The following is a 12,315-nucleotide window of genomic DNA, read 5'->3' as shown; positions in this document are numbered from 1 at the left end:
ATAACGAATGCTATGACTATGATTTTTGAAACTAAGAGCGGTCCCACAAATTGGGAAATAAGTCTTAATTTAAACATCGAGTTTTAAAGTACTTATTCAATTCACTTCACAGTTACTTTGAAATAAAACCCCATAAACTTTTCTTATCTGACAATAAAATATGGTTTAATGATTTACTTTTGAAACTATAATGCACTATACAGGTGGTTATGGCTGTTATCATTATTTTTAAAAGCCAAGTTTCCAGATCTGTACTTTGTGATCAGGGACTCTAATAGCAAGAAATAGTTGTATCATTGGTCAACAAAGTTATTTTTCCTTTAAAATGAGATGTGTTTTCCCCCATCATCATAATTTTGATTCCATCACTTCTTTGTTATTCCATGTCTAAAACTGAAGACAAACATCTAAATTCTACAGTGTTTGATCAGTAACCTCCCTATTTAGATTTTCATGCCCATTCATCATCATGCATATACTAAATTAGATTGCCATATAATCAAGTGTTTCTCAGAAAAATAATAAAACCCTTTATTTCACAGGTTCAGAGACATGCTGCTTCTTTGCAAATGGTAACTTGCAAGCCAGCTAACCCACAGTTAGGCAAAGATAAAGTCCCTGGAAGGCAACAGATGTAATCTCAGCATTATTTTTCCTTCAGACATTTCCCAACCAGAGTTTTTGTCTCTATTCCTGTTGCATTTTCATGTTTTCCTTCTTTCCATTTCTTCCCTTCTCTTTTCTATACTCTTCTGCATGTGATTATTTTCTTCCTCTTTTTTCTTTCTTTTTTTTACCTCTGTCCTTCTCTCTGCAGTTTCTGACTCTGTGAACCTAGTAAATATTAAGGGACTTTCCTGGGATATTTCCCAGAGGTTGAAGAAAAACACCAGGACTGTGAAGTCCCAGAAGCAGTCACAACACAGACTCTGGGAGGATGGGCGATGGCTAAAGTCGTGATTTAGCCAGATGTTACTGAGTACAGGAAAAATAGAAAATGAAGACCAGAAAAGTTCTATGCACTTTACTGAAATTGAAACCCCAAAATTCTCAACATGTTCATCCAATAAATTTTGTATATAGATTTGGGATGAGTAAATTAAAATTGTATAAAAGATGTGTCTTAAATTCCTCAGCTAACATAGACAAAGTAGTACAACTGCGCAAGCACATCATAGATTCAGATGTGGGCATGGAGAGAGAAAAACTGGGCTCCTCTATTATATATTTTGCCAAATAGAGCTTATGAAAGAGAATATTTAAGAAAAATAATGAAAAACCTATTTTAAACTGGATATGGGATAACTTAAGCATAAGTGGTAGAATAGAAGAGAGAAAAGTAAAAAAGGAGAAAACAGGCATGACTGACTAGTGTGGGAATGTGAAAGAAATAAGAAAGAAATGAAAGTAGAAATGCAAAAAGCAATGGAAGAGTTCATATAAGTAATCAATAATTGCATCAGAATAAAATTAAGGGATATGGCCAATGGTGAAAAAAAGATAATCAGGAGATTATCTGATTATTATTATAAAAGATAATGTTTGGAATGAGAGAGAGAGAGAGAGAGACGATCAAGAGACCTGGGGAAAAAAATCTTGTTGACTGAAGTAGTAAGGAGGAAATAAATTTGGAAAGTAACATGGAGGAAGAAGCAGTAAAATTTTGTCATGAATAAAAGGAGAGCTGGTCTGAGATCATCTGCCAAGTGGAGGAGATGTGGACACCTGAGACAAAGGAGATATCAGTGACTACTGAGCAAGGAGTTGGAGCTTTGCCATAAACCAAGTGAAGTGAAAACACTAGTTCTTGCCAGCAAGCTGACTTTCACATGAAAGGGCAACAAACACATAATGTAATTATCATTGAAAGCAAAAATGACACCAACTGTGTTTTAAACTCTTCCTGATCTCACGGGGTGTGATAACAAGTGAATCATGGACAGCATCAAGCTCATTTCTGGTGCTTTACTAAAGTAACACAATAAAAAAGTTAGCAGTCAGGAATTTGTGTAATTATTCAGTATCATCTTCCTGGAAAATTTTAGATACTTTGCAATTGAGATGCATTTACACGTTTCCTGATTCCTTCTTCAAAATAACGGCCCATATGCAGTCTTTTACCAAAGCTAACAGAGAACGGAGAGGCAGAGCAGAACTACCCCAAGCTAACCTCATTGGCCCATGGGTAGAACAGGCTTGTCACACTGAAAGTGCAAAACTCCCCGTTAGAATATTGACTCTCCTCTGTAAACATCCAGTACAAGGAAATAAGAATACATGGATGCAATGTAAACTCTTAGTTTCTACAATTGTTAGATAAAAGCTGGTGTTAATTTTCCTCAAGCAGCCCAGGGCGCTTGACCTCCCTGAATCTACCTGTGGTGTCGGAGGAATTCATTGACATAAAGGTCCTCCAGCTCAGCAAGAGATAAGCTGGGGAAACACCGGAGTTTATGGCTGGGTTCTCCTGTGACTGTTAGAACACTTAACATTAGGGAAAGGACTAATTTTTCTTCTTCAAACTCCAGGGAGGCAGGCTTAGAATTAATTACCCTTCCAGACAGAGAAGAGAGAATGTGATGCCTCTGGACACAGCAATGTCTTGAACTTAGGACAAGGACATTACAGTGTATTTTTCTGGCTGCCTTCCTTTAGTCAGTTCTAAAGGGATTCAAAAAGTTCTTTATAAAAGCAAATTTAGAAGAATCTCTGTCCAAACTCATAGAGAAGGTTTAATTACTTCTAAAACTAACATAAAATATGGAAACGTGCACCTGTTATAGGCATATGCCTCAATAAATGTTTAGCAGGTAACTAGACCCATGTAACCAGCTCCTTGATCATGATCTAGAACATTACTAGGCCAGTCATCACTAACTCTTCAAATGTCACCACTGGCATGAATACTGATAACAAAGTTTTGCCTGTTTTTGTTTTTTGGTTTTTGTTTGTTTACGTTAAATAAATGAAATAATGCTATATGTTCTCCTTTGTGACTAGCTTCTTCCACTCAATAGTATGTTAGTCTGATTCATCCATATACTTTGGGATTGTTGTGAGTTGGTTATTCTCATTGCACTATAGTATTCCATTATATGAATGTGCTGTGATGTATTGTTCAATCTATTATTGGTGGTGTTAAAAGAAAAACTTCGGCCAAATTAAATTTAAAGGAGTTTAATTGAACAATGAACAATTTGTGAATCAAGAAGCCCTCAGAATCGCTGCAAATTCAGGGAGACTCCAGGGATGCCTCATGGTCAGAACATATTTATAGACAAGAAAAAGGGAAGTGATGTACAGAAATCCAAAGTGAGGTACAGAAACCGCTGAATTGGTTACAGGTCGGCCTTTGCCTTATTTGAGCGCAGTTTGAACACTCGACAGTGTATCAGTGGTTGAAGTACGGCTGCTGGGATTGGCCAAGATTCAGCTACTGTTACAGGCGCATACTCCTAAGTTAGGTTATTGTTCATCCATGAGGACTCGAATATAGAGGTATGGAGCCCTTTTCAGGACATATTTTGCTTTAACGATGGACGTTTGAATAGTTTCTAGTTTGGGGACACTATTAATAGTCCTGCTATAGATATGTTTATATGTGTCTTTCAGTGCATATATTATTCATTTCTGATAGGTATAGGTGGAATTGCTAAGCCACAGGTTATGTATATGTTCCTATGTTTTACTAGATAGTGCCAAATAATTTTCCAAAGTATTTCTATCAATTTATATTTCAATTGTAATGTATGAGAGCTCCAACTGCTCTACATTTTTAATAACTCTTGACATTTTCCATCTTTTTATTTTAGTTTTCTAATGGGTGACCATATGGCTTTAGAGCTATACTCTAGCAATAGTTGAAGAGTCTCAGACCAAATCCTGAAAATTCCAGTTGTAAACGACATGTTTGGGTCTCACATGCTACTTAGGTATGTGATTTTGGTGATTGAAAATAAATTGATTTCTAAAAAAATCTACCTAGCAAACAACTTTACTCATCAACAAAAACTGTGAAAAGCAGTTGTGGGACCAATTCTTCAATTCATTACATCAAACAAACCTCTAGTTTCAAGGATTACATTTTTTCTAGTAATTTCATTTTTCTTCCCAGTAGTTTTACTTTTAACCAGTCTAATTATCTACTCTTTTATAGGTTTATCCAAAATGCTTTAGTTTTTTTCAAAGCCATAAAAGGAATCATTAGAAAACTTGTTATACATTAAAATGTTGTTCATTAAGTTATTATTATATGCTATTAATCATGATAATTATCAGGGATCCAAAGATGAATAAAATAGAGTCAATTTCTCAGTGATTTACAAACTAAGAAAAAGATAACAATAGCTAACATTCTTTAAGGGTTTACTATGTACATTTTACATGTATTATCTCATTTATTCTTACAACAAATATACTAGTAGTTTCTACTATTGTCCCCTATTATAGATGAGGAAACTGAGGCACAGAGATGTAAGGAAACTTACCCAAGGTAGCAATGATGTTGAAATGTGATTCAAATCCGGGAAGTCTGATTTCAGAGTACACTGTAAACCATTACACCACCTTATGACTATAACAAAAGGTACACTAGAATACGTGCTTTAAAATAGGGCTAAAAACAAAGTTATCGAGAAGCTGTAAGTGGGAGAGCTGAGTTCAGACTGTAAGAGTTGGGAACTTTATGGAAATGGCCAGGTCTTTAAAATTAGAAAAAATGAAAAGAAATGGAATTCACATAGAGGAAATAATGCAGATTCTAAGCTCCTTGGGGGAAGGAAGTGTGCTTTTTGTTACTGTAAACTGATCAACTAGCAATACGTCTGTGAGTCAGCTGATGTTGAATGAACATAGAGATTTGGGGCGTGTCAAGAACCATAGGCATCCTGTGGCCATATGCTGCAGTTCAATGTCGCTGAAGGAGCACGCATGAACATGTGAGTGGGTGAAGATTGATGTTCAGAGCATATTTGGGAAAGCAGTAGTTGTGGGTCAATATAACCAAAGAATAGGAACTTAGCATAAGGTGTAAAATTTCTCATTCTGTACAATTTACTTTATACTGTCATGTTGGAATCTCTGATTGAAATGATTTCTTCCAAAATTCTATGAGTGGTTTTTCCAAAGAAGCATGCAAAATTTATTTGCATTATTATATGCAAATAAATTTATTTGCATATAAACTACGCCAAATTTTAAACTGTTCTCAGTAATGTTATTTTTATATAATAGCTTTTATATCTTAAGTACTTAAAGAAATTATTGACCCCAAATATTACTTCAGTGTTAAAGAGAAGAAAGGAATATAAAATATGCTTCAAATAACAAATTTTGAGCAGATACAAAATAAGATGAATAAATAAGCCAACAATGGCTAAGTAATTTTAAAATTGGGAACCTAATAGTAGTTGAAAAATATTTATCTTTGCCTATAACTTTTAAAATGTAAAATGTAATTATAACAACCTTGAGATAATATGTTACACCTATAAGACTGACAGAAATATTTTCAATGATAATGTTGGCTATGTTGTGATAAAATTGGCCAAACAAAACATTGTTAGTAACTTTATAAATTATAGAATCCTTTCGGAAACAATATGTTTCAACAATCATGAAAAAATTCATATCACAGTTATATCATTTTTGGAAATTTGCTTATTTATTTACTTAACAGATTTTTATTGAGCACCTATGCTGGTGGCCTAGAATATAAATATCAGCGATATTTATCACCTTCCTTCAAAAAGCTAATATACTAATTGAAGGCTTGAAACAAGTCATAAAATACTTTGAGTTGAGTAATAGCTTTAATAATGGGAAAAAAAGAAAACCAAGAATAAATTATCCTTAGGAAGCCATTTTATTTAAACAGCAAAAGGTAGATTCATGAAGATGTCTGCAATAACAAAACAAAATAAAGGGATACAAAACTCCTGAAACCTAAAATATATTGACTTAATAAGATAGTTTAAAGCATTCAGATAAGACAGGGTAGAATATCACAATACTTCTATAATTGCAAAACCATAGTAAATAAAAAGATAATAAAATGGCATTTAATGTTATGTTTTTTTCCAGTAAATTGTAAACTTTATTTATTTGATGGTTCTTGGAAAGTTGAAGAAAAATCTATTTGAATTATAAAATTATAGAGATTATGCCTAAATAAAACTGAAAACTCTGCTATGTTAAGTTGTGGAATGTTAAGGCAAATTAGTATCACATTTGCACCATAAAATTGCTCTAAATTATAAACACAATATTTCTTTCAAATAAGTGGGTATTGTTTGGTGGCTATCTCAATATTTTTCATTCAAGAAAAATGAAGCTGAGATTATTATTATTATTATTTTTTTTTTTTTTTTTTTTTTTTTTTTTTTTTTTTTGAGACGGAGTCTCGCTTTGTCGCCCAGGCTGGAGTGCAGTGGCCGGATCTCAGCTCACTGCAAGCTCCGCCTCCCGGGTTTACGCCATTCTCCTGCCTCAGCCTCCCGAGTAGCTGGGACTACAGGCGCCCACCACCTCGCCCGGCTAGTTTTTTGTATTTTTAGTAGAGACGGGGTTTCACCATATTAGCCAGGATGGTCTCGATCTCCTGACCTCGTGATCCGCCCGTCTCGGCCTCCCAAAGTGCTGGGATTACAGGCTTGAGCCACCGCGCCCGGCCGAAGCCGAGATTATTTAAATGACGTGTCACTTATTTGATACAACAGGAGAGGCTCTTTATCTCAACTCAACAATCATTTCCAATGAGTTCAGTAGCGTCTAATCAGAAACTTTCAAAGTAACCTTTTCTTTATCTGCCAAACTTTGAACATGGAACACAGTGTGTTTTTTTAACCAGTTATTATATTATAGCACTATAAAGTCACTCTGGATGTCTAACTATGACACTTCTTTGTCCAAAGTTCACAGATATAAAATTTTGAAAACAAAATTCAGCCAGTAAAATTTCCTCCAGAAGGCAAAATTCTGTGAGGTTTTGTTTTTAATATCTATATACACACAATTTTCATCATCAAAGCAAGTTAACAGTATTGCAAGAAAAATAACTCTCAGAATTATACTATAATCGGATAGACTTTTCAGCATTGACCCCTGCTGTTATTAGTGGAATACTACTTTAAGTATGGCTGCAAATGCTTGTACCTAATTGCACTCGTGAATTAAATAACAATGCTTGGATTGTGCCCTTTCCCGCCCCAAAGCTATTTGCAGTTGTACCAACAAGTTAATAGATACGATTTGACCTCTTGCTCACAAGTCTGAAAACAAATGGTCCGTGCACATTTTAGACAATTATTTCTTTAGAAAAATTTATCTTGGTCCCAGCTTTTAAGTAAGCATTCTACAAAAGAAAGGTATTACGTAATGTGATGTTTCTACAGAAATCTTTAACTGTTTAAAAGTTGGAGAGAAAAGTTATGTCTTCAAATAAGTTATTTTTAATTTTTTAATGAAAATGCCTCATGAATATTTATTTGACTTTGCACAGTCTAAATTGAAAACTGAAACAAGTCTTTTTACTTAGAAAAAAAAAGAATTGCCAATTATTTGAATAGATCTAGTAATATTGAATAGATCTAATATTTTAGAACTATATCTATCTATGCTTTCACAGAGCCAAGTTTGTGAGATAGACACAACACTAATATTTCTCCTATTCTTTTAAAATGAGAAAAGTAATAAAGGTATTAGCCAAATATGTTTCTTATGGCTCTCCTTATGTTCTGAGAGCACTTAGACATTTAACTGTCCCTGATTTAGCCTTCTGTTCTGCCTGCTTGCTTATCAACTCCCAAGTTCATATTTTAAGCAATTTCAATCAGGACAGATTAATAAATCCCAGCCTATTCCTGGGAACCAACTAATTCAGAATGAATCTTTCCTAATTGTTTTGTGTTCACATGGGTGTTCGCTCTGGCGCCTCTCCAAGCCTCCAGCCAAGGGAGAAAATTATCTCACCACACCCAACTAAAAACAGAGTCAAGGAATGATTCCTTTGGTGAAAGCGTCACTGAATAAGCAGTTTTAGCTTGGTGCGTGTGTGTGTTTTTTAAAAGGAGATCTGTTTGTAGATTGTCAACAAAGCAGTTTCCACATAGAAGAGTACCAGTTCCTGTTGTTGCTTTTTTCCTAGCAACAACATTCTGAAATTTGCAGTCTTTAGCACCAAGCTTTTAAAATCCCAAATGACCTGTTGTTTTTTCCTGTATGAAAGGTTTCTTAAAAAGCAAATTATAATTATTTTCTGTGTCGTTTTCTTGTTGTTTTTCATCTCTGCCCTTCCAAAATAACATAATTTTCTGATACTTTCATCGTTTAAATTTTAAAAGCACGTTCTTGAGTTACCTCTTTCTTTTCAGAAGGCAAACATTAGTGCTCCAGTATAAAAAAAAAAAAGGTCCTGACACTATTACGGCACAGAACTTTTTACATAGTTTCTTGCCCTTCTGCATATGAAAGTCCAGAATTCGTTATTACATGGTTGGACCTGGGAACTGTGTCTGAGCCCACCAGAGAAGCCTGGTCCAAGATTCCCATATCAGGGATCTCTTAGCTTTTGGAGAACAATGCAGATTGGGTGCTTACAAAAAAATAAAAAAGAAATATGCCCATGAGCTGAAGTGATATTCTAGAGAAAAATGGAGAGGCTTTCATAGAGAAATAAGGAAGTGCTAGTGAGGTTTTAGAGCCTCTGTTTCCTCTTCAAATCTACATCCAGGAAGTATCACCACCACTTTCCAAGGTGATGAATCAGACAGTCCACCCCTCTCAGGAGTGGTTTCTGCAGTGATGGCTGGCAAAGCACTTCGCTTGAGGGTTCATAAACACTTTTTGAAAATGGTGCTGATGCCAGGTTCAGTGGTCTCTTGCTATAAGGCTTATGGGAGAAGGATTTTAGTCGTAGGATTTTAAATAAATGCCACTGATAAGAGCTCAATGAGATAAAATATATGTGTGGATGTAAGAATACAAACAGAAATTTGAAGACATCATTGTCTTCCACAAGGTTGTAAGAACTTACTTTCGACCCAGAAAAATGAATGAACGACTTTCTTTCATGGTATGTTAATGCTGACTGAAGATAAAATATATAAACATCAAATAACTATGTCATGTGTAGGCTTTCAGAGTGTGGAGGAGGTTTCTGATCCTACAACATAAATGTTTTGGTGGTATTTACCAAGTAACCTCTCATTTAGAAAAATAAAAACTTATCTGTCTCTTATTTCCTAAAAATTCTCCCGATTCTATCACGTTATCCAGTTAAGAAAACTAGGTATCTTTAACTCCTTTAGGCGACACTAAGAGCCAAATCAAACTAGGTAAGTTTCTGCTTTATTTTTCACAGAATACAATAAGCACAAATTTACATATTGCCACGTCTCATAAACCACGCCCTGTTTGTGAATGAATCTCAGGGAACATTTCAGAAACAACAGAGGAGACCTTTGATTTTCCTTATCCACTTTCTTTATTCTTCTCTTATTTCGTATCCCTTTTTTGTACTTTCTTCGTTAAAAAGAGAAACATAAACATTCTGTTCTAACACCTCCAATCCAATCTATATAAATGATGCTAACTAATTGCACTTCACAATACTTAGTAAACTGTGCACCCACGTTGCTCTGTATTTGTTTTTGTTTTCTTTTTATTTTTTATACTGTTTTTCTCTATTTGGGAAACAATACACAAGCATTTACTAAGCACATTCCACCTATTTAGTTTCTAGTATTAATTTCTTCCTTCTTGGAAAACTTAAGTTACACTGAGAAGGGCTCTGTGAAAGATGAGAAGGTTCTAACCCCTTTCTCCTAGAAGCTGACGTGTGCGTGTGTCCACGTGTGTATAAAAGAGCAGGGTGAGTACGTGAGGGATATATGTGAAAACGATCAACTGCACTTCAAGTCAGAATGAGGAAAGTGATCACAGTATTTTAGATGCGTCTCTTCTGATTGTAAGACATATATCGACAAGGTCTGTGAAGCAGGCAGCTTGAGAGGAAGAAGATGGGCAGAGAATGCGGAGGAGGAGGCGTTCTCTGTTGAGGCAGGAAAGTGATGGGCAAGCGCCCTGCGTGAGGGAGCTGAGCTGCCTGGATAGGTGATTTAGTGCATGCCTATTTGCCTTTATCTCTAGGAAATCGAATGTCTCCATGAGATGGCCTCTGATATGGCTTGGATATTTGTCCTCGCCGAATCTCATGTTCAAATGTAATCCTCAGTGTTGAAGGTGGGGCCTGATGGGAGGTAATTAGATCATGGCGCTGGTTTCTCATGGTTTAACACCATCCCCTTTTGGTGCTGCCACTGAGATAGTGAATTCTCATGAGATCTAATTGTTTAAAAGTGTGTGGCACCTCCTGCCTCTCTCTCTTGCTTGTACTCCTTCCATGTGATCTGTGTGCTCCCCCTTTGCCTTCTGTCATGATTGTAAGTTTCCTGAGGCCTCACCAGAAGCTGAGCAGATGCTGGCATCATACTTACTGTATAGTCTGTGGAACCATGAATCAATTAAACCTCTTTATTTTCATATCTAAAACAGTCTAAGGTATTTCTGTATAGCAATGCAAGAAGGAGCTAATACAACCTTGATGACCACGCAGGATGGTCAAGTTAATACATTGTAATATACACATCGTCCTGAATGAGTGGGTTTTCTTTCATCTCTGTCAGAATGTAGCGTCTCATTCAAACACTATTTTCTTTGTAGTCAAAAGTGTCCCATTGAGTTTATACCTTAGGGAGATAATGTTTTGAACCTGGTTTGAGCCTTAAATTTCACGTGCTTTTAAATCTTCAGTTTTTTCAACAAAAAACCTTAAAGCTAAGAATACTCAACAATAAATTCAGAAAACGTAAGGTGATTTCCTAGGATTCCTTTTTAGGAGGCTGAGGGGGACCTGAAAGAGACTTCTTTGAACTTCGTCCCCCTGAAAGAGAGTTCCTTGAACTTCCTTTGTGGATTTACAACTTCACTTTCTCCTGATTCTCTGATCAGCTTTCTTCTTAAAGGATTAAAGTTATTTGTTATTTCATCAATGTGTTCATTTACTCAGCATTTTATGATAGCGTATTGCATTCCAAGCAATGTGAGAACTCAAGGAGCTCAAAGAGTGTTTTTGGTTTGTCATTTTTTTCTTTTAGTTTGGTTTTTAGGCTGAAAATAAATAAAATAAAATAAATAAAATGAGATAAATGCTCCACCAGGAGAAGCCCAGAGCACCCAGGGAGCCTGGAGGAAGAATCTTTACTTCCTGTCCAGAGAAGTCAGGAAGAACTCCAGAGCTTAGTCCCAGCTGAGACTTTATAGATTACGAAGTGGTCAAGCATAGGGCACAGAATGTAAAAGTATATAAAGGCAAGAGAGAATGTTAAAAGTGGTGGGAAACTGAGGAGGATAGAAAGGGCCAACCAAAAAACAGGAAAAAATGCAGTGGGAGTGGCTGCTGATGCCACTCAACTGGGGGAAAGATGGCAAGTTAGAGGAAAGCAGGCTGAGTTTGTGCTTCCTGGGGCCACCCCTATTTACTCCCTGGACTCTCTATTTGAATACTGTCAGAGATGACTATAAGAGGACCAGGTGCAAATTCCACAGAAGGCATTCAAGGCCCTGCTATCCTATCTCCAGTGACAACTTCCCAGCCTGACCTTTCACACTCCTGGTCTCCCTGCTCTCAAGCACACCCTGCAAGCTCCAACTCTGAGCCTTTGCTTATCCAGGCTCAGCTGAGCTTCATGCTACTTGGTCAAGTCTGACTCATTCTGAAGGGTCCATTTAAATGTACCTTCTGTGTAAAGCACTCTGGGACTCCTTATAAGCCCTAAATCAAAATGAATAACTGTCTCCTGTATGCTGCCATGGTACTGTACTCTAATCTTCTTCCGTTAAATGAGCACTTATAACATTGGACTCAGAATAGCTAGTAAGTAGCTGTAGATACTATGTGCTATGTATAAATTATTTAACTGTGCTAGCTCATTTAATATTCACAACTGATCTATGAGGAACATACTATTACTTTACTTTACAAATATGCAAGCTGAAGCAGAGAAAATTGAACTAACCTGCCCAAGACCACACAGCTAGCAAATAAGAAAGTCAGGATTCAACCCAGCCAGCCTGGCTCTAGGGTCCATACTCCTATGGTGGACTCTCCTATAATGAACTCCTGAAAACTAAGACTGGGTTTCACTCACCCTTGTATCCCCACTAGCTCTAGGGGTAGAAATACTCCATGACCATTTGTTACATTATTATTTATGTTAAGACTTTTAAATGTCAGATGATAACTTTTAATAACTTCCT

General features: G+C 36.1%; 1 long non-coding RNA gene across 1 annotated transcript in view; it reads left to right on the top strand.

Annotated features, from left to right (window-relative positions):
* The window catches only part of LOC105468114 (uncharacterized), a 59,953-nt gene extending 59,301 nt beyond the window's left edge, over window positions 1-652 (top strand). Inside the window, exon 3 of the long non-coding RNA XR_979292.3 lies at window positions 543-652. This is a non-coding gene — a long non-coding RNA (uncharacterized lncRNA). The remainder of the gene's footprint in view (window positions 1-542) is intronic.
* Window positions 653-12,315: the final 11,663 nt, after the last annotated feature.

Source organism: Macaca nemestrina, chromosome 19, assembly GCF_043159975.1.
Source record: "Macaca nemestrina isolate mMacNem1 chromosome 19, mMacNem.hap1, whole genome shotgun sequence".
Lineage (NCBI taxonomy): Eukaryota > Metazoa > Chordata > Mammalia > Primates > Cercopithecidae > Macaca > Macaca nemestrina.
Note: the sequence above shows the minus strand (reverse complement) of the source record. Positions and strands in the feature narration are given on the sequence as shown.